This window comes from Hyalella azteca, unplaced genomic scaffold (genome assembly GCF_000764305.2).
Source record: "Hyalella azteca isolate HAZT.00-mixed unplaced genomic scaffold, Hazt_2.0.2 contig16283, whole genome shotgun sequence".
Taxonomy (NCBI): domain Eukaryota; kingdom Metazoa; phylum Arthropoda; class Malacostraca; order Amphipoda; family Hyalellidae; genus Hyalella; species Hyalella azteca.
The window spans coordinates 55,911-80,355 of NW_025946108.1; the positions used below are offsets into that span (position 1 = coordinate 55,911).

At 37.7% G+C, this 24,445-nt stretch overlaps 1 long non-coding RNA gene across 1 annotated transcript; it reads right to left on the reverse strand.

Annotated features, from left to right (window-relative positions):
• Nucleotides 1-799: 799 nt before the first annotated feature.
• Nucleotides 800-2,679, reverse strand: LOC108665457. Its single transcript, XR_001930445.2, has 3 exons — nucleotides 2,582-2,679; nucleotides 1,949-2,139; nucleotides 800-1,475 (listed from the first exon to the last, which is right to left on the reverse strand). It is a non-coding gene; the product is annotated as an uncharacterized LOC108665457 (long non-coding RNA).
• Nucleotides 2,680-24,445: the final 21,766 nt, after the last annotated feature.

Sequence of the window (24,445 nt, forward strand, 5' to 3'; positions counted from 1 at the left end):
CCTAAGCCCGAATTTTACTTGAGAATTTTAGGAAATTTATCTAAACTTTATTTAAATCCAGTCAGCCTGCCATCCAAAATCCCATCATCTCGTCTCCCGCAATCGCGAAACCTGTTTAACGGATCCTGTGATCATAAATCGTGTAAAACGACCAGTTTCAACCCTCATTTATCGTGGAACTCACGTTGAACTACGAGCTTGAAAGTCGAAGTGAACTTCAACTTAAACGAGTTGAATAAAACTTGCACAAGCCAAGTTGAAAATCACACTTTAATTTTTTCGGTTTAGTTCCCAGTCAGAAATCGCCGCAGTCTGGAAGCCAGCCGCGGGTGAACTTGCCTGCGCCAACGCTCGCCCCAGCGCAACGCCAGGGTAGTCAACAGCGCAGGAATGTCCACAGCAGCGCAATATTGTGGCAGCGCTTCTCGGCCTGGAAAGGGCCTGCTGCCGCAGTCAGTCTGTCCTACCGCGAGCGAGCAGGCCGGCAGGCACTGCCAGCTTCCGCGCTATCGCGAAGGTGGTTGCCGCGATTGGCGGGACCGTTGCGCAAAATTCCCGCAGGCCAGAGGTGGCCGAACGTGAATTTCGAGCCAAAAAAAATCCCTACGCCCTCCACTATATATATAGCTCCCCTACTTTGTGGAGCTATATATAATAATTGTGGAGGGCATGGGGAATTGTGTAACAACGAACACATACAAAATTATAAAGCGTATTTTAATGCAGTCATTCTGAGATATGAAGTAGGAACAAGTATAACAAATTATGACAGAAATAAAAAGATTTACATGTTCGAGCCGTTTATTAGAACCTCAAGTGCATGTAAACATTCAAACTACAAAACATTTTTGGAGTAAAACGTAAAGCATTACACATGGAGTTTAAGCATCGACAAACATAAATTAAGAAATCTATTCCAAAACTGGTATAACTATATTTTAGAACAATACACGATTACGTACGATAATGTAGCCCCTTCATTATTTTCAAAATATACATACAAGCTTATTCCCGGTTTTTACAACGGCGTCAGCTAAAGGATAACATCATCTCGTATAAATTGTAAATGATAAGCACCACAATACTTGAGAATCTAACTTAGTAATCAGTAGTCAAATACGTGAAGTGGAACTCTAAACTTGTTTGAAATTTCTAAAATGAGTACTTCAGTATTCAATGCATGAAACTCATCATCTCAGAACGGAAATTGATAATAGTTGAAAAGTTAATTTCAAGGGAAAATAGTATACAAAATCACCATACTAAAAGCAACTGCACGCATGACACACCATGATAACTTGGAATGTTTTCTGAGTGGGTCGGTGATGCGTTGTGGCTGTTTCCGATAATCCAGCAAGTTTCACTGAACAAGCTCTGGTTCTAAGCGGGTAGTTTTCGCGGCGGCTTTCCACTGCTGAGGTAAACGTCGACACAGCTGGACATGTAGACTAGGCACAGCAGTTGGCTAGACTCCCCTGAAGAATGAAAGTGTATCAGCTTGTTTCCCGGATAGAAATTAAGTAAGAAAACACTTCTATGCAAATAGATTTTTTTTCTTTGAATACATTTGGTACGTGAAGGAAATTCATACTTCAAATTTATGTAAGAACTTCGATCAAAAAGTTCAAATAATACTAATAGAAAAAAACTTCCAGTAATGCCGGTTATAAATTGACAGAAATATCTCGGCATTTGCCCTAAAAAATATTCCTATTGTATCTTTTGTACAACTTGTGCCTGGCAAAATGCTACCTGCGATGCATCGTTCTCTGACATCTGTATAGTTAGTGCCTTGAAGATAGCGTCGTCTTTGAACATGTACGAGCAAGCACCTTAGTTAGGTCGTGTGACAATGGGAGTATGGGACAGCATCCGCCATGCTGCACGCAGCGCAACGAGGAAAAAGTCCCTTCATCATGCAAACTTAGGCGTCCATTTGATTTCTCACCTTTATTAACAATCATCGTGTGGTGCAATAAGCAGAAATTTGACAGCATATCAGGTCCCTCGTGCACCCGATATCGATGCAGTCAATGCCGTGAAACTTGAGAGACTGTTCACCCGATTCCTCTCGGGCCTCGACTGCTTCGCGGGCAAAGTTATAGTCGGGTTTAGCTGCATTCAACATTTGTGATTTGCCTGCAACAAAATGGATTTCATCAGTTTTGATCAGTGAACCTGTGACCAGTAATACGAGCTTACAGACGTGCTAAGTTTAACTGACTCTGTCATCTCGATTAGTTTCAAAATATCAGCTAATTTAATATAGAAAAAAGTAGGCTTCCCGAAATTTTTACGGTGGCACATTTATACATAACTCAGAGACAAAAAGTTCATTTCAGATCATAATCATAACGTTTAACTAGAATTGAGTGGATTGACAACGGATTCAATAGGCAAGCGTGCCTTTCGATAGCAATACAGTAAGTTGGCTGGAGATGAATCCTTGAACGAGAAGCAATTTGTTTCATGACTTGCAAAGTTGCAGTAACCAAAATTTAGCCTTGGTAGTTGCGCATTAGATCTTAAACCGTATGAAAATGTAAATACATTAAATTTTGACGTTTCATCTGTTCCTTACCTCCAATATTTATCCAAAATTAACCGAATTCGGGTCGTGTTCACTGCACCACACGTACATTCTCTGTACTTCCCGGCCACACCACTGTATAGAGCGGAGACTAGTTAGACTACTGCGCATGCGCTGGCGGCCGCTGCAGCGTTCGCTGTCGCGCATGCGCAGTAGCCTGGCAGTTACCGTTTGCGTTCATTTAGTATTTCTATTATTTCGTAAATTTATATTATATTTACTTTCAGATTATATACCGATTTCGCGTTTTTCATCGAATTTATGGCAATAAACTGAACACACACAATACTGGATGGAACTAGTTCCACAAATACTGGCGACATGGATTTGCTGTAGTAAAGAATAGAACTGTCGAAAAAAATGTAGAAAATAAAAAATCATGTAAACCTCATAATTTTAGAGAAATTAAATAAGTGAATAATTCAATCAGTTTCTTCCGGTAAAAGCTCCATATTGAGATTCATGCCTAGAAGGTTCTTTCAATATTCCTCCGCCTTCCCCACCCTTCACCCCCTTCCTCTCCCTGCCTCCTCAAAGCTTGAACCGTTACCGCCGGCATATTAGACGTAGGCCGCGGTAGAGCTGCGGCAAGTTGCCTGCCGCAGCTTTTGCCGACCTAGGCCTCCCGCTGTTCGTGGCAGACGAGGCCATATCGTCGCTAGACTGCTTGGGCGCGAGGTGAAGTCGGCAACAACGGCCTAGATTTGCGCGTTTGCGAACGTGTCTGCGGCGAACGGCCGCAATGACTGCGAGAATTTCGAACTGGGTTATTATAAAAATTAATTATAGTTAATTTTTTAATAATCACACTTTCCCACCTCCCCGTTTTGCGTGGCGGTACCATTCCAGCACTAAAAATAAAATTTCAAATCTAGCTAAAATCCCGACATGACGGCTATTGCAGCAGCGTGCCCAAACATCCATTATCTATGGCCAGTTTATGGCTTCAAACACAGACGGACTCAAACGCAAACTCACGTATTTTCTTTACATTAGAAGATAAGTAATATTGTAACCAAGAGAATGTTTCCGCGGCTTAACCTCTGCTTCAATTACGAACCTGATAAAAAAATTCAAACTAAAAATTAGAGGGAAGAGACAGTTGCTATCGTGATGAGAACACGTGGATATCTAGTTGTAAATATTTTCAGGCGTTATCTTGATAACCAAGTTTATCCAAAAGAGATTTATTCAAAATGACTAATTCAAATATAAAAATAAAGTAACGTTAATTTTCATTATAAAATATGGTCACTAAATTACCCTTGTAAAGGGTTTTGAGCTTCCGTATTTTCCGCTTAAAGTTGGTTGACAACGGCAGTGGATAATCGACGTATCTTCCTGAAACAGGAAGTGCATAATATAAAAAATCAGAAAATGCATTGAAAGCAATTAGTGACGAATGAAAACCTAATTCTGTTTCAAATTTATTTGATTTTTCATAAGCAACATATACCAAAAAATCAAAAACCAACCATCTAACGATCCCACTCCTAACAACAGCGTGATCCTAAGCACTAACTAACATGAAAGAAATCTTCCTTAAGCCAGTAATAAAGGAAATTTGTCGTGAAACACCTCCATGAAAGATTTCAGTCTTACAATTTTTTCTTTCGACTTCTACTCATCGACGAAGTCAATTTATAAAAGGACGAGATAAAACCGCTAAAAGTGTCAATTTATCCATACTAAAACATGTGGATGCAAGTAAAACCCATTTGCAAACGCAGTTACTAATAGCATTTAATGTATACCCCATTTTGACGCAATCACGGATTACGAGTACCTGAGTGGGATACATAGCCTTCCAATTCTTGGCCAATTTGCTTTCTCTATTTTTACAATTAAGTTCATTGCTTTAAATAAATTCATTAAATTTACATTCTCTACTCTAATGATATTATTTATATAACTTACGTCAGAATTTAGTTCCAGCATACAAACCAAAATTTCTAATTCTTGTAGGATGCTCGATGTTCTAGTATGGGTGATCAAGGAGTTGTCTTCTGAGGAACACAATACTCTCCTCGACTCACGCTGGGATGAACTGCGCCAAGCCATGCAGAGGGCGGGTGGTGGCTTTGACACGTGGACCGAAGTACTGAAGGGCTGCGGGGACAACATTTGGACCATGCTGCAGCACCGCCTGCTGACTGGGGTTCAATCATTGAAAAATTCACGGGAAAAATTGAGCTAGACTTTTCTCGAGAAATAAACTCTCCGTGAGATGCTTATCTATCACATTTCAAGAAAGCGAAGTAAGTTGTATCATTTTTAATTATATCCGATTAAATTTAGCAGAATCTCAATTTTAGTGACTAATATAGTTTGATTTCATACTCAGTAATAGTCATGACCAAAACAGTGGTCAAGATAATTCTATGGTAAATTCATCACACCAAAAATTTCTGATGGCAAACTTAGTAAACTTTTCATATATTATATATGATATCATATCATTCATGGCATTCGCAAAGTGAACTCTAATTTTATCTGCATTGTTTTGATGGTGTCAGGTGACATATTTCAACGGTTGCATCGAGGAAAAGGAAAATATGGATATTTTGAAGACTGTGGCCGCCCCAACGTGCAAACTGAAGATCAGGCTTAAGGCTCACGAGCCTGTTGATCAGCTGAATATATAAATTCAGCCATACTGACAATGATGCAGGTCATAGCTACTTCTGAAAGAATTTTTACTGAAAATAATTGCGTGTCGCGTGTGAGGTAATTTATATCTTGAATGTACGAAAACTTTTTATTCTTGGCTCCTTGGAATCGTGAAATTAAAATTCCATTGAAAAGTAAATGATTGGTTTCTGTAATTTTATTCAGGTAAATTAATTAAAACTTTCCATTTAATTTAATTACATATTCTAGAAATTTTGAATTTATTCTTTCAGCTTATTTGTTTAATTTTGTATAGTGCTGTGCATATTACATATAATTTCAAACAGGGAGTTCAATTGTTGCGCTTTAAAAAAAAATTATTATACGGAGTTGAAAAGTAATAGAAATTTCACATATGAAAACTTGCAGTGAATTCAATTTTTTATGCAAGTTTTACTGATTAGGTGATTTATTATGATTATATAAACAATTGAAAACTCTCATTCGTACATTTTACTACATGTGTAATGTGCTTGATTTTATAATGATTGGAACTTAATCAATGTGCGACCCAGAAACCTCAATGTTCATTCTTGTTTTGATTTAAGACATCTTTTATTTAGCCGTTTGGTAAAATAATGCTTAAAAGACACTTATATAACTAGCTATATGGCAATGCGAACGGATTTCATTTGCGCTTTCACCTCCAGGCGGAGCGATTATTCTAATGCATTAGTCATTGACAATATAATATATTTGCATACAACAATTCTGTGTTCGTCTGAACCCGATCCAGTATAAAGCAACAATACATACACAAGTTTTGAACAGTTTTTAAGATCACTTGCTTTTGCACCTCACACTAGCTAATCCGCCAAATCCTCAATCCTTTAAAGTAAACTGAGCATTAACACGGCAGGAGGACCGCTGATGTACAGGACAATTTACGCACGACGTTGAACTGTTATCTTATTGATGGATGATTATCTGGATTCAACGTGATCCTCACTCAGTTCTTTTTAGTAAACAAAGCTGCAACCTTCGATTGCTCTGCTACATAACTACAGGATAATAAACACAATTCTTATCTGAACCTACTGTAATAACTTCTAAATGAATTCCAAATGTTTCGCATCATAATTTCTTAGAGATTGAATGGTTACTGGTCGAATAATTGAATTTCGAATTCTCAAGTCGATAATGAAGACTATATGCTAGACCTGAACCGATGCTAAATGCTAGAATATATGATCATATGCCAGATAAAAGCCTTGGCTCCGGCATATATACACTTGCCTCATGCCGCAGAATTACATTTAAAACGTCGCGCTATTAACTGACCTACACAAATAATATGACTTATACAATCTTATAAAATATTTTATTTACTGGGAATAGTGAACATGGCGAATAATTAGTCAGGAAACCAAATTATGAAGGCGCTTTGAGAAATCCAGCACTGAAAATGAATCGGCAAGCAGCTATATAACATAACATGCTCCCTTGCATATTATCCTATAGAAACTTCAGTAAGCCAATAATTTGGTTTACCTATTTTAAAATTGTGATAATTAACACTCAGTCTTATTCTTGCAATCAGCGTAGTGGAATTTGAACAATAACATGAGTTGCGATATCAGGACGAACGAATGCTTACTAGTCAGAATGACAGCTTATCTCAAGCGTACCTGAAGTTCAGTAAAGTAGAAGGAACTGATAGAAGCGATTAGTTTCCGATATTGTGATGCGCTACAAGATTAAGAGGAGTATCTTTACAATGGCTACCGCAGCGACCTAAATTACAGCATTATTTTTTTCTCTACAATCAATTAAGAGTTCCTAATTACCTGCATCGCGTCATCATCTATATTAAGAAATTGATATATGAAGCGATCGCATTTTCAATATGAAAATATCATTATGAACTGTTCATTATGGTGTTCGTTAAGGCAGTGTTTTATCGAACGAAGGCTGAGGTAACAGATCTTTAATATTATCTCGTGTGGCACATTATAAAAAATGTTGCAGTATATAGCGCTGGTAAATAAAATTCGAGATTTATGTGACAGTCTGTGCTAAAACAGTTATTAGAAGTTGACATTTCAATGATTAATAAAATCCACACTCATTTTGTAATTTCATGATAGTTATAATATATTTGATGATAACGAATGACTCATCAATCAAACACTGGCACATCTAAAGACATAAACCGCAGTACGACTAATCACAATATGAAGCGTTATATCTTATCAGTGTTTTTAACGAGAAAATGTACGTCTTAAATCTTCGAAAAGATAATGTCAGAATGAACACTATTGACTTTTATAGTCGATTTTACTGCACACGCACTTCCTTTTGTTAGAGACGGGTTGGACCTGCAATGCAGCTTATCAAAGTGAAGAATAATCCTCGTATCGTAGAAGTGAGAATGTTTTTGCCAGAATAGCAGAATAATTCGAATAATTCAGTTGACAGAATAATACGATTAAGAACTCATAGTAATTACGTATGAAAAATAAAATAAATTATCCAAAGTTCGTTAATGATCTCACACATGTAAATGTATCAACAAACAAAATGAAGATAAAACTTTTCCATTTCAAATAAAAATTTGTTCATTAAATCAATAAAGTTAAGAAGCTTTGTTTATATATAACGATCTTATAAAGTCGCTTCTATAATAAAACGTAGCAGGCAAACTGACTGATCTTTTATCTCAACGTAAGATTTTGGTTTGTAAAATAATATAAATTGGTCATGTTTGATAATTTTTTTTGTCTACAAGAAACTTCTGGTTTACGTAATACTGAGCAAGAAATGCAACTTGATCCACGAACATATTTATTCGATGAAGTAAAACGTCATTCGAAAATCCCTTAGATCTAAATCCCCTAGCCCGAAAATCCCCTAGCCCGATTAGATAACGAACGCACACGACTGGGCCTATACGTCATTACAATCGCATCTCATGGGGAAATAGAAACCTTCGATTTTACGAGAAATCCTCGTTCGTACGCTCGTAGCGCCGTTTTCACTTTATTATTGAGCAATATATTATTAAAGATTGCTTCGCAAATGAATTTCAAAGGTCTGATTTCTTGGTTTATCTTATGCAGTTCGGAAAAAAGAGGTTAATTTGCAGAAGCGTCACTAGACTCCTGCTAGAATTTGGGGCTGACGCCAAACCATATAAAATAAATTCAATTATTAGTTATTCAATTCATTCCATAGACACCAAAAAGATTTGGTTAATGTGGGTGTAAGTATGCTATAGCTGCATGCTGATTCTTCTGAAGGGCCATTGGTACCATTTCTCAGAACGCCTTCATAATCTGGTTCCCTAAGAAATTATTTGTCATGCTCCCATGGAATGAATGATTTTATACGACTAAATGTTCTTATATAAATGGATTGAAGGTAAGTAACTTTTTTCATGCAACCCCGAGCTGGCGTAAATTTAAGTACAACTTCTTGACGTCACTTTCCGATGCATTGCTTTGATAATACTTCATTTTGTAGTTCTATCCATTTAGAAATACTTACGCATGATGCAGTTGGTGCGTATTGTTACGCATTACGCACAAACGATATACCTGGGAGCAACAATAACACCTGGGGGCGTCAACCTCACTTGGGACACCTACAACACCTTTATAGTAGCATCAACTGGACCTGGGAGCTGTAATAACACCTACATGGACCATACTTTTATAACAAAAATTGAATAAATAGTTTCCATTGACTTCATTTACAGGCCACCATGACGTGGCAGCCAGCTAAAGCTGGCTACGGCAGCAGGAGCTCGCCAAGACAACCTCACACTTCATCCTCACACAACATCCCTCCACCTTTTGTCTTTATAGTAATTTTAAATCGCTAGCTCCGTTTCTTTTTCTTGCTTGCAAATTCGAAGCAAAATCCGAATATTTTTAATGACTACTTTTCATTGCCGTAACAATATTTTCGAATGAAGGTTGACCTAAAATAATCAATATCTATAATTAAAATCGATCACAACAATATAAAATAATTGTTGTGACCAATTTTCTTCATCGGTATTCATTTTGATATCCTCAAAATCTCGAGTTTCGTAACTGAATTAGACTTGCTAAGCAATAATCAAGGAATTATGCGATTGCATTCAAATACAATTTTTAATATCAGAATGAAATAGTACATTTCCTGTTAATATAAAAGAATATTATTTGTAACGCACGTGTTATAAAAAATAAAATTATTTTGAAGCATGAAATCTGTGAACTGGCCTGAAGGTATTGATGGCTGCATCAAGGGTTTTCGCAGTCAAAAGATGTCATCGAATATGTGAACATTTTGCTGATTTAGACAGAGTTATGCAAATTGATTAGTATCTAAACTACTTAATTGGTTTCGTCAGGTAACCTGTATTCGTTCGATCCATGAGAAAGTTTCCCATTACTACCCAAATTGCATTGGACAAATATTTATTTTACAGCAAACTTATGATAAGATTGTGGATTCCTTCGCATACTCTAAGCTGGAAATTCACGGCCCACTCATTCCTTGACGTACTTGAATGGATCACAACTTTGCCAAGATTACCTCTCTAAAAAGAATCAAAACAAACAATCTGCACTGTCACACTCGCACATTCAAAGAAACCCTCTTTTTTACATATGAAAAACCTTCATCTCTCAATGTTGAAACATTTATGAAATTTTAGTTGCTTGGGAATTAAATGCAATAAAATCAAGGCCGCATGATAAGATAATTACTTAAAATAAAATTTGAAAACAAGTAATTCGTTCAGTATACTTTTTAGCAACCTAATATATCAGTCAGCTTAATTGGTAGAAATTCTGGGCACTATTTAAGGATTAAATCCAATCCCAGCTAATATTGCAATTTCCAAAATTCGTTGACAAGCACAAGCAGTGAACACATGCAGTGGAATAGTGCGGCGTGGGGCGAGAGTATATAAATGGATTAAAATGGAATATAATCGAATCCGGGAGAGAAATGCCGCTAGTGAAAAATCAAGAAAGCTTACTTGTGCGTAAAAACATGTAACTAATATTGTATGTTAATCACATTTAACGTCTAGATTGAAATTTTTCATAAAATTTTTATCCTACATTTTACGAGAGGTCAATATTGTAAATTTTAACAATTGCATTGATCCTGCAAATAATGTGTACTGATTCTGTTTGAAATGGCTATAATTATGCCAAATTTATCAAGTCCATTAAATCTGATATGACCATTCGAGCCATCTCATATCATAGCTTTAATATTTTCAGTGCATATCTGCTATAATTGGAGAATGGGAAGGGCAAAACATTTGGAAGATCTCCTTCGCTAATAATACTATACTTTTTTATTACAGCTTCAAAATAATATTTCAATTGTGCTATCCAAAAAAGACGCCTCTATACGCATTCTAGACTGGATGTGCACCTCAATTTAATTGTGAGAGCATGCATGAGTATTAAAACTGGCAATAAACGCTTTGAGTAAATTATGATTGGATACTGATTGATTATTAAAATGTGGATGCCAGCAACGTGTGTTTTAACTACGCTTACAAATTTTTGATAACCTTACTGTGACAACAGAAAAAAAGTGGCTCAAATGACGAGTTTTTTATTCACACATATGTACTTGTCAACAAGTGGAATGTTTTTTTACAGATAGATTATCACTAGAGATGTGAATTGCAAAATTTATTTATTGGACTCGGCATCGAGAAAAGAACAGAGCAGTGAGTTGAAGCAACTCCTCCGTGCAGTCAAAAAGAGTTTTAGTCCAACACTGCGTAGTTTAGTAATTGATAAATATTGTAAAATAGTATAAGGTGTGTCATATTGTTATAGCCAATGATGTGAGTAATAAATTTTTGTCCATTTCCTTGAAGCTTCAAGTAGAGAAATTTCACATATTTCTCGATTTAATTTTATTCATTGAAGTTGAAACAAAATTGCATTATCATTAGCAACGTTACATTGCTTGCAGCATCGCTAATCCTACAACCACGTAAAAGTGCTATCAACAAGGCCTGATGTCTGCAGTAAAGGCGTTTTGAGTAACATGTGGAGTATGAAAACATCAATAACTCAAAGAAAGATAGGTAGAACTCTTGATTCCCGAACACTAATAGTTCTGATCAAGATAAATTGATTCGCGTTTTGAAATATCATATATGTACTTGAGGAAAAAAAATGGTTGCTGTGATATATATTATTAATAAAAATTTGAGCTTGAGTAATGTTCAAAATGTTCGTGATTATTTAAAATCAAAACATAATAAACATAATACCTTGTCAACTTTTCAAGTAACATCGTCTAAGGTGTTTGGATTTCCGGGACTTTCCAGCGGAGACCATGATGGCCTTTCGTAATCGTCACTGAAAGACGAGGATGCCTGTGCAGCACAACAGAAAGAATTATTGAGGGAATGGATACTATTATTATCCACGCTCAGAGGGAATGTTGGTTGGCGGTGCGATTCTTAAGTTGTACTAGATATGTACTAGATATGTACTAGATATGTACTAGATATGTACTAGATATGTACTAGATATGATCAGTTGGCACACCAGCTGCTACACGTACAGCAACCGTAACAGCAACTAGCTGTATAGTCCTTAGTTGGTAGATCAGGGAAGAAAAACTCGCGTAACTGTAAATTTTAGCATAAGTTTGGGGCCGTAAGTTTCAGCTGGCGTTCCCATCACGAGGACCTATAAAGGAGGACTAGATTTGAGCGAGTGAGTAAGCTCTTGTCTTAGTGGTCGCCGCTTATGAGACCACACGTGCAAGTGATGTTATTTTGTCAGATCACACTTCATAAAGCACCTTCCATGCAGCCGGAAAGCAAGCGATTCAAAGAATTTCATAAAACCCATCGTAAATAATGGAATTACGGTGGAACCCCTCACTAATGTGCAAAAAAATGAATAAATAAAAATGATTTAATTAAAATTTAATAATTAATATGGATGTTAAAAGGTAGGGTTTTCCTTTAGCAGTGCACAGCATTGATAAGTCAAATGTCCTATATTTACTTATTAATGGCTGGGTGCCCTGAATGGAATGTTTTGAACATAGCGCTGAGCCACAACCATCCTAAGAACATAAAAAGGAATCTCAGTAGTGCATCTGATGTACATGTGTAAAATTTGAATCTATTCGACAGATATTGTCAGAAAATTTAGATCAATAAGCGCAGTCCAGCTCCTTGCTCATATTCACTAGTGCAACTGAAAAATTTTCCGCAAAAATGCATTTACTCCAAAAATGAAACATTTACCCCAAAAATGTACCCCTCATGTTATCTGGAGATGATATGAGTGCATCTGAGAATTTCCGCAGTCACTGCAGAAAATTGATATGAGTAAAATTAGTCATACAAATTAATCAGAGTCCATTTATGCTTTGTCCATTCGGTTTCTATCTTACGCTACGAAATCTGAAAGGAAAATTTTGGACACTTTTGCACGTAATCTATACAATTCCAGAATTTGGAGCAATACCTTGACACAGAAGTGGAGCACTTGAATCGGCTTTAACAAATTCTCCTGATGAATCTCTGGTGTTTTCCCCCACAAAGACCTTACCCTTGCAACAACAGAAAGCAAAAGTAATTATGTATGCAACGAATCCGAAAATGGAGGCAACGATCGATAGAGCAATGATAACCCAATTCGTTTTGTTCGAAACAATATCTTCCCTCCCGGCCTGGCTGCCGTCTGTCTCTGCTGTGGATTCTGGTGGGGATGACGCTGTGGATTTCCCTTCTTTTCCAGAATTTTCACCATCCACGTTGTTCGTTGAAACAAATATTCCTGCTTCGTTACTTTCTGACCCGGATGCATCAAACGTCTGAAATAATTGATCGTTCTTTACTCCCAATGACTGGAGGAATTACAGTAAATTAGTGAAAAACCATTCATTTTATAAAATGAATAAACTATATTTCTGCTATTTTAATTGTTAGTGAAGCCCTTGGCTTTGTGGAAAATTAGAGTAAACGCAAAGAAATGCATACAGCAACCGAACTATTGGAAAACAAGAAACAAGCTGAAAGAATAAATAGGCTCATCATCTAATGGGTTCTTCCAATTATTCAAAACCATTTATGGCAGTGTATGACTAAAGCTAACCGAAACACTTTGAAGCATTTAGGCTCCAATTTTTTCCTGTAACTTTCTGGTAAATTTTACTATTCTTTTTGTTTTAATGTTGATGCAAGTTATCGGACTTTTTTATGCTCCAATCGCGGTGATAATGCAAATTTCATAGAGAGAGTTGTGCTGAATATTACTGAGGCCGTGGCTCGAACCATTGACCACAAAGGTTTGAGCTATCTTAGGCTGGGCAAAGTCGTTCGAGCCGAAGCGTTCTTAGGAAATATTGACTAATGCGAGGGCAATCGGGTAGAAGATTTTGCCATGCCACTGCAATGGTCTGATCTTCGGCCGTCACGTTAACTTCCGTAATAGCCTGTGGATCTAAAAAAATATATTAAATAATGGTTTCTTGTAAACGAGAAACTATGCAAGTGAATTAGAGCTGTTCCAACCGGAATGAATTAAGAACAACTACGGTAATTCCAATTCGCTGCACAAAGGTGTCAGATATATATTTTTTCACCTATCTTCTAACTATTTTTTAATTATGTGTTATATTAGACTTATGTTAATATAGATTGAAAAAATAATATTCAGCTACCTCCAGGTTCGGTAATTTCACTCTCAATGACTGGTCCTTGTATGACGTTCCCTTCACCGTTCAGCAGGAAAACTTTCGTCTCGCATTTGCTGCAAGGAGGCAGCTTCTTCTTCTCCTCCTTCAAGGCCACGAGGCTCTCATCATCAACAGTGTGAGGGTCAGGGAAGATGTTCAGAACTCTGTACCCGCAGCGTTTCTTACCGTCAGGGAACTTGGTGGCCACTTGGTCACGTCGTCCAACGGGCTTTGACATTTGGCAAGCATCGCTAGGACAAACAAAAATTCCAGTTGAATGTATGTAAGAACCTTAAATTTTTGTAAAAAATTCTGAATTAATGCACAGTTTTCCCTAGCAATTGAGAGAATTGGATACAATATATCTCTACACAAATAACACAAACTTGATCAAATAAACATCTGAAGTCTTCTGCCAAAAAGAAAAATAATGCTAATCGAGTACCAGCATGAGCTTAGTTATACATATGCAATTACCCTCTTGTTTTTCCGCACTGCATAACAGATCGAAATCTTCTCTCCAAATCGGTTTTCCGGTGGCCTGCATAGTGCATATATATAAGACAGGTCAAATAATCGGACAGTGATTATTCTTGTACATGTATGTGAAACAATCTATAATAGAAAACAATTCGATCAGGAATGAAATGGCAACAACACTATTTCTCAAAGGCGATGGTAATCCCCGATGGGTTGTGGTTATTATGTCATTAAAGCTCAGTAAAACAGGCTGCATCGAGAGGCATCGCCTTTAATTATACTCGATTGAAACAAGTCATACTAGGTAGCGATATTTAATATTTTTCAAGCTTGTTACGTGAGTGCAAATCTGTTCGTGAATCAGATTGAATTTTCTTTAATCAAATGTATTTTCCGTATCAGTATTCCGTATGAGCAACAAAAACACAACCGATATTTTACCACCAACATTTTCTTTTTGAGATAGAGATTCTCTAGGTTGGCCACTAACCTGCAATGCCAGCAAGGTCGTAAATATTACACGAGCAATTAAGGGGGAGGTATACCCTCCGGAAAAACTATTTGTTTACGGACGGATCTTTCTGAAACTTCACACATATATATAAAACCGAAATACATGCACATTTTGTTCGTGTGATTTTTTCGAAAAATGCATAGAAAACGTAAAATTCATAGAAAAGGGCCAAAAAGGGAGTACTACGGAAAAGCCTACTCCTCCTAGAGTTTTAAAGCTACAGCGATGAGACATATACCATTCTATTTGTAAAGACCGTACCAATCGAGTAACGAAGCCCGATTTTTGATTTTTGCCTTAGTTTTTTTACACGCATTAAAATTTTTTTTCCATTTTTTCTCATTTCCCCCCCCCTTCCCCCCATTTTGAATCCAAACTATGCACAAATCTAAAAAAGGGTTTCGTTACTCGATAGGTATAGTCTTAACGAATAGAATGGTATATGTCTCATCGCTGTAGCTTCATAACTCTAGTAGTAGGCTTTTCCATGACAAAAAGTTAAACTTCTCAGGACAGCGCGACAAAGTCTCACGCGCCTTGAAATAGTCACTCAATGTAGCATAGATACCAAACTACAGGCTTCTGTAGCATAATTCCACTCGAAGATGCTAGCAGCGACTTGCAGTACACCTCTCCGTACGAAGCGAGGAGGGTAACTGAGCCTTGATACCAGATACACCTACGTATATATGTAGTCTAAGCGAGTGAATTACCTCCCATCTATTTAATGAAGGAACTCCACCCCTCGCTCCCCTCTAAAGTGTAGCCGTGTACGTAAAAATTAGCGTACAGGGATCGCAGTGATATCGTTGAAAAGCTCAGAATGTCAGCTTTAAGAGAGACTAAGCACGTAACTGCAGCACAACTCAAGTAGAAACTATATTTTAAATGCTCAGCAGCTAATTACCTTGTATCTAATTAGTGAAGGAACTCCCCCACCCGCCCCCTTTAAAGAGCCGTCATGTACGTATAAATTCGCCTACAGGGATCGCAGTGGTATCATTGGATAGGGCAGAATGTCAGCTTTAAGACGATACTAAATACCAGAAAAGCCAAATCCGAAAATTTTAGGGTATACTTTTGGGTATACCTCCCCCTTAAGGCCAGTAGTCACAGTGCGGCGAAGTCCGTGAGCGAGAAATTCGCGACAAGGATGTGGAACCCTTGTTCTGTGTTCAGATCGGCAAGTTGCTGCGCTCGAGCTTGTTTCCTTTGTACAACCTTTTCCTCTATCATAACTAATGCTAGACAAAATTTACATATTTTTTTTGCTGTAGAGAAATTGTAAATAAATAGCTGAATAGGCATGACAAAATTCAGGTTGATATTTCATATACGAGCGGAGTTATAATGACTATACGTAGTGATAGATTCTCATCGGGATCCAGCCAAGCCTGCCTGAGGGCTCGCGGTTATCAATCGCGGCCTTAATAGGGGAAAATATCATTGCTGTGAATAATTTCACTATAAGTAAATGTGATCCGCCATTCATTCAAAATTACATACTGAAATTCTTATAAAAATATATTATATTGTCAGTTGACTTCATTAATTGAACCTTCTAACATCGGGAAGAAACGCAACAGTATTTTAAAAGTATTGAATGCAACATTCATGCTAGAATATTTGTTAATTAGCAATGAAGGCTCATGAGCTTGATCAATCAAAGCAAGGGAATCAACTATCTCATCTCTAGAAAATATTTCATTACTTAATTAAGAGTTCATATTTATAACTATAAAACAACTTCCACTGAAGATCTCTTTCTGCAAACCTTGAAAGGAAATTCACTTTTCGCACCTAAACCAAGAAATTTAGGAGAAATAATTTAAAGAATATTATTGTAGTTTGACGTTCTGGTTCGTAACTTATCACTTTTAATTTAAAGGTTTTCTTGAAGAGTAAAAATTACTTTATTCGCGCTTTGCTAACTAAACCGATAGTTTGTTTAGAGTGCGAAGAAATTTGCTAAAAAATTCGCAGTGAATCCGTCAGTTGTCAAGAATGAAATAGATGCAAAAACGGTAATATATACTGTAAATTTTTGATTAATTCCTATTATAGTTATTACTTTCTATCTTTAGTTTCTCTCTTACCTGTCTTTCTTACCTTTATATCTATCTTACTATTATTCTCTAATTATTGCTTCACTTGCTGAACTTTTAATATTGAAAACAGATCTCGAATTATTGCAGTGCGTTACAAGCATGAAGTTTGGCTGCATTCCTCACTTGCTGAAAAGTATTATATTCGAGACTAAAGGTTTGGCGACGCCAGAAAAATTGGACATTCGAAGAATGTCCAAAATGGACATTCGAAGAATGGAATAAGGTTCCACATTGATTTTGCTGTTGTTAGTAAAAAAGATTACTGAATGACAAAGAAATTTATTCCAAGACTTCGAATTAAACTTGGCTTGATTTCAACTGATAAGACTGGCAAAGGAGAAGTAACATATCTGATATTAAGAGGTGGTAGCTGGCTGGTTGCTGACGTGGTCCAAAATATATAGTGATCAATGATTTGAATCAAGAAATACATAATTAAATTCAATCCTATTTATTTAGTTCAGCTTCTTATTTCCGGGAGGAACAGGCCAGGAATCCCTAGCTAAGAATAAAATCTGTTGGCATCCACATCATGAATTAAGGCCGGGTTCACATCAAACTGCTTGACACGTGCTATGCAGGTATATGCCTGTCACTGTCCAGTTCAATATTATTTTATGCATTTCGATAGAAGCATTCACACCAGCCGTGCATAGGTATCTGCCATGCCCATGATGTGAATGCTAAACATTAATATAATAAATGCTTATTTCTCGCATTAAGCGTTGACATATTGATCGACTTCAGCTAATAAAAATGTGTTTAATCCCTTATTGCCTTTTCCAGGACTAGTTCAAATGTGTGATGGAACTAATACATCAGGCCTGACGTAATTCCACTATATATGCAGACACATGTGATGAGAATTGATTAATTATGTTAATTGATTCATCCTCACATGCGATGCTATAGGATCATGCATGAATTCATTCTCGCAAATTTTATATGCATCACACAAATTGACACTTAATTCCGATGTAGTATTAATTCAGGTACAGAAACCATTTATTTTTCAAAAAAAATGCTTATGCCGTTTACATTTTTGCATTAAATTGTAACGATTTGGGGGAGTGGAACGCAAACCTAAACTTAAGAATAATAACTATACAACAACCAAGAGTACACGATGTTGGACTATATTGAGTGATGAATCTCCCTCGGTAATAGTTGAATGGCTTCAGATCGATTCAGAATCCAGGAAATACACTTAGGGTGGCTTGAAGCTTCAAAAATTCATGATTTGATTGATCGTCATTATTAGGAAGAAATTGTGCGTAGGATGCCGTAGTTCAAAAGACATTCAGTCTAATACACTCTAAGAAAGAGATGAGTACTGTGCATATCCTGCAAGAATTTTTCAAAATGGCAGTCCAAGAAATTTTTTAATAGTTTATTGGTGCTGTGGAAATTTAGTCATTGATGGTGTCAATGAGCAACGAACGTTATTAGTTTTCGAATAAATTTGAACTCTGAACATGCATAATGTGTTAGTTAAAACAAACCATTATTTGCCTAAGGAATTCATAGTGGCATCCCATGAAACAGCGAGTATTTCTTTTTATAACTCGATTTCTCACTGTTCGGAGCTTAGTATGTAGTTGTTCAAGTTGTGCCACGTACGTAACGAAAACGATACCTCTCTGGGAATGTTACTGTGCGAATATTTTTTAACATATTCTATATTAAACTTTAGCTATGTCATCAACAAATTTTCTTTTGGTGATGTTATATATTACAATAATTCCGATTTACTTTTAAATGCTTCAATGACCTCAATTAACACTACAATTGTATACAAGTTATTCAGTTGATTCAATTAATGAAAATTGCAGCAAATCGTCTGTCCAGTCTGCGACATATCTGTCGAAATGATGAGCTTGCCAAATAATAATGTTACTCTTCTTCAGTTTCGAACCTACCTAACGTCAAATTTCTTCATTAAAAATCCATAATCCACGAGATTCAATCAACAAGCGACCAACGGACTCCTCGGTATCAAAGACTAAGTCTTCCTATAATCCCGATGGATTGATAAACTTATGACAAATCTACATAAAATGCATATAACAAAGTCAGAAATACTGACCATGTATGTAAGAAATATTGGCCTGAATATAAACCTAGGCTCAATTTGAATTAAGCTGTTAGCTCTTATCCCCTTGAAATTGTAAATAGATAGGTTTTTTGTGCCCTATTACTTGTAAATTTAGGTTTTTAATTGTGTTATGTGCTTTAAATTGTACCAATTTGTGACTATCTATGTAAATTCTAGATTCTACTAACTGAACGATGGAATTGGACTCCGAAACGTTTTCTATGAATATATGAATTTTTGTGGACTATTCTTTGCTTTTAAGTTTTTATGACGACGAATATTAAGCCTGAAAACTAATATATGCGTTCTTATTCTTCACCAAATTATATTTGTTCATTGCCCATTACTAGAGTAACTATAGGGGTATGGAGAGTTGCATCAGAAAATATGAATATTTTTTCTCTTAAATTTAAGAGTTTGGTGAAGTCCTAGTCGGATTTTTATATGAAATCATAAACATATCCTTACATGAAACCTCAGATAAGATACGCACCTTTACCGCAATGCGATACTCGTATCCAGGTCGCAGGTTGTTATTGGTGTATCTATGGAGGTTGGCGGTCAGAGTGTACGTCGTGGTATCAGAGGTATTAACTTGAGCCTAAGCTCTTGTCAGCTTATAATTTTCTCTTTCGATGTTTTCGGACGATTGAGCCCCGACCACCTTTATTTAGTAGCTATCCACTTCAGCATTTTTGGGAGGTTTCCTCGTCACCGTCAGGGAAGAGTGAGCTCCCAATTCTTATGTAAATACTCACTGTGACCTACTAGGAGCTCGTTCTTAATGTGAGCTTTCAATTCGAGGGAGCCGGCGCATCTTTGAAGGAAAAAGAAGGGCCTGCGGACTTGGCTGATTTTAGGCCATTTGGCAACCCCGGTGGGTCGTGCCGTACTCAACGTGTTAACTTGACAGGCATGGCCGACGCGGTTGTTACTACCGTTATCTGGTAGCAATACTAAATACAGTTTTCAATGAAATGTTTCACGCTGTATTTACTTGAACTCATTTTCGGCGCTCTTGCCTACAATAAGCAAGTGAAGGTAATTATATCCATTCATTATGTTTTCATACATTCTGATCTAAAATTCCTTAAAATGCGGGCAACTTGGAGATTTCATCGATTGCATTATTGTCGATTACGCCTGCCCGTACCGTATCGCACATCCGTTGCTTCTGGACTTCTAGCTATCGTAGTTAGGACTTTAAGCTTGGAATGCAGCTGTGTTACTGGTTGTCCACAACCACAACGCCTGGTACGTATCTTAATTTGAAACCCTAGAGTCATCGGATCCATTCTTGAGCATTTAGCTACTGGTGGCCTGGGCTTCGAAACTCGGTTAATAATCTGTACAATTCCAACGTAACACCGATCTCAGCCAGCGGCCTAATAGAAGCTCGATTCAACTTCGTTACTCCCTGGAGAGGCTCGATCATCGCGCGCTGACTTCGCGCTATTAACTTATAGTCAACAGCTTGCAGCAGCGGGTGTTGTGTTGTTGTTGTAATTGCCCATCCTGGTAGTGGCGACAAGGGAGGGGGGGTGATAGGTCAGTTTTTCCGGGCACTCGGTACCACTGGTAGTTCTACGACCATCACTGGCTCGCTGACCCGCCAGAACCATTTTATTGCATTAGGGTACGTACACAGTGAAAGCAGGTTGCCAGCGTGCTGGTTACCTGCTGAGGCTGGCGCCTGAAACAAGCGCGAGAGGTTCACAGAGGAAGCAGGTTGCCTGCGTGCTGGTTACCTGCTGAGGCTGGCGCCTGAAACAAGCGCGAGAGGTTCACAGAGGAAGCAGGGAACCAGCTGCGACCTAATCAGTGCTCTGGGTGAGGAAGTGTGTTATTAGTGTATTTAACACGTTTTTCTTAACTTAGCTTCGCGTTTGATTGTTTGTGGATTTGTTTGTTGTTAACATTGACATCGAAAATTAGCCCACTTCTGATTGCTCTAGAGATCTGAAATTCGGCATGCAGGCTATTTTCGCCTAAAAATTTCAGATACAATCATAAAAACTAGCAATTAGAGACCTAAATTAGCCTAGTTGAGTAAAGTATATATATATATATATATAGTATGACGTGCGGGCGCTGACGTTATAGACGAGCAGGTGCTGACGTTGCGTATCATCGATACGTACGTCAAGTCGTACTTAATCAAGTCTTAATCGTTTTTCTTGTGGACTAAAATGTAGAAAATAAATTATGGCTCGCCCCAAAAAACGTGTGTCGGGCAGATTTATGATTAAAGCGAAAAACACACAGTGTCCTCTTGTTCACCTGTGTCCTCTTGTTCACTTGTGTCCTCTTGTTCACCTGTGTCCTCTTGTTCACCTGTGTCCTCTTGTTTACCTGTGTCCTCTTGTTAGCGTGTGCCCGCTCGTTCGCCTGCCCCCTACACTTCGAACTTTACAAGGTTAGTACGCTAACGACTATATATTTATATCAGAGATTCTGAAAACGTCGCAGGGTTTATAGACTTTTTAAGGTTCTGACTTTTTAAACACCAGATCACTTGAATCCTAAATTATTAGGCCCTCGGCCTTTAAATTTGGGTTACTCGGTTTCGGCACGATTTCTTAGATAGGTCTTGAAACACCTAGGTGTTTCACAGCAGGGTAAATTTTCTGTGTAGTAAAGGTACTCTTTTTTCCTTTGGTGCTTTCTATCGCAAGTCACAAAATTAGAAAAATCTGACAATGCATGCAAAGAAATATCTACTAATAAATCTGAACATAATGATATTTAAATTAGTTTGAACTACTAATTATATTATTATAAATATTATTCTATAATGCGATTATGGTAGCACCTGGTCCAAACGAACTCCGACAGGCGCGACAATTCTACCGCGAGATGATGACTGTACCCGAAACGAAACGCAAGAGTCCGGCTCAGGCTGCGGTTCAACGGGCCCGAGAAGAAGTGGAAATCCACCCACGCATCAAGCTGAGCAAGTGCAAGCCTCGAAGCTGGGTGTGGTAAACAGTTTGGGGTCTCGGCAGCGGAGTGCAAACCCACAGGAGACGTCGAATTTTGCGGGTCGAGGCCAGCCTCACGGCATTGCACGCGCTCCACCTCGAATAACATAGCGGTAGTAATTAATTCAGGACAGGCTTCAAGAGTGTGGCCGGGCTGCCGGCAAAGGAAGCATCTATCGGTCTCCCACTTGACTGAGACGTGGCATTTTTCGCCGCATGTTTTGCAATACATGCGATTGGAGTTGGTGGAGACCAAGGTTTTCGAATACCTTCTACCGGCGAAACCACCTTGCCGTCTGAGTGGAAACGCCAGAAGTCCCGTTCTCGCGTTGAAAATCGATCATGATGGCTTCCAAATTGAACAAACAGCTCACCAATGGTTAAAATAAATGAAAAGACACCATAAAATTGAGTGTATAATTGGCTGATCTAGTAATCGGCTACAAATTAGAGTATGCGGCTTCACCCGCCATGTATGAGGAACAAAATTCCAGCTCCTATAACGGCGCCCACCGAATCACCTCAATTACAAATAACGATCAGGAACTACGTTGGGTGAACATTGAAAAATCAGGATCTTACAAAAAATCACAAAGATACTCTCATATGTCTCCCCAGACAGCGCCACTCCCTTAACAGGACACCAAATAATATGTTGTGGGAGACCTTCTAACACTATAGGCTATTCGTCAATTTTTGACGAGATAGTGTCATACAAACTTTATAGATTCTAGGGGTATAAAGTTTTATTTAGAGCTCCATCAATCTTTGCGTACCAAATGAAGGCAATCACTAAGCCCTTAACAATGTGACACGTTAAAATCGGTTACAAACAGAAACGCCACTCCTCTTGTCGGACGCCCTTGAACCACAATAAAAACGCATGAACCAACTACGAGTAATGAGGTAAAAAGCTTAATTTCGCAGTGGAAGAATTATTAGTCTCCAGGAGCACTCTCGACCAGCGAAAAATGTACGACGACACAGAACTTTGGTTTCCTGCCATATGAATTTTGTGCCCTTCACATCTCCTAATCCATTGGGGAATTCAAAGTGTTTCATTTGAAGTGAACTTGACCATAACAGAAAAGGCAAATCTGGTGCCCACGTCCACCTGAAATATTCACAAATTACACGAAACGATGAATTAAAATTTCATTCCTAATTCACCCCCCGGAAAAATAGCTAAATCGAATGGGGAGTATCCCATCATTTATCCTAGCATTGTATCACGCAAAAAGCATAACAAACGACCGAACTCTTGACAATCATTAATGGGTAATTTCCTTGCCTAAACATCGATGCACCAAGAATTAAGTACCATGGGTATCACAAACATGTAAACTAACATCTAATACGGAAGCTAAAACTGCAGTCCCGCCACCAACTGCAGTCCATGAAACAATTTCGCAGTAATTAATGCGCAACGAAAAAATTCAACGACGTCATATTTCGAATTTACTGAAGCATTGACTAATGTTTGCTAATTACCAAATTACAAGGAATAATCACGTTCCGACCGCTCCAAACAGTGATCGATAAAAAAACGGGTACGAATGCTCTAAGACTTTACACAATCGAAATTCTTTAATATTTTATTTAAATGAGTCAATTTAACAAGAAACTCCTACGAGAACAGCACTAATCAATCCGCTACGATATGATTATCTAAGGTTAACCTTAAAAATTTAAACTTTGTATATTTTTTACTCTTGGTAAAAAATCTTGCAATCTGCCCCTCCTTTGGTTATAGCATCAAATTTGATTGATTTTACAAAATAATGGCAGTATTGTGTCCACTGCGTTACAGCTGCAGGCAGGTAAAATTAAGGCCCCTTTCGCACAGGGTGGCAATTACCGCCACTGTCCGACGGTTCTTACTGCCGAACCTCAGCGGACATACAAAGTGTGCTCTGCTATTCACACACGACGGATTTTAACGCGGCGTAGAATTTGATGCCTGACGCCCGCGTGTGTACTGCTAAAAATGCGGCGGTGGATTTGCCGCAACAGTTTAGCTTGCAGCTATGGTATTCAATGTAATCTTTCACACTAGGCGGTTTTTCACGCCACTAGCTAGCATGGTAAAGAGAGTGGGCCGTTTTTATTGTGCATAATAAACAAGCTAAAACAGCACTGCAAGACTGATAGATTATAGAATATTGTTACATAAACAAAAAAGATATACATTGATAAATATATTTCCATAAAGTGATAAAGATATATAATATATTTCCATTAGTTCCTCTTCAAAATATATTTTCATAAAATATTTTGTTACATAAACATAAAGATAGACTTATGGCGCATAAAACAGCATTGAAAAATTCCAGCGTTGGA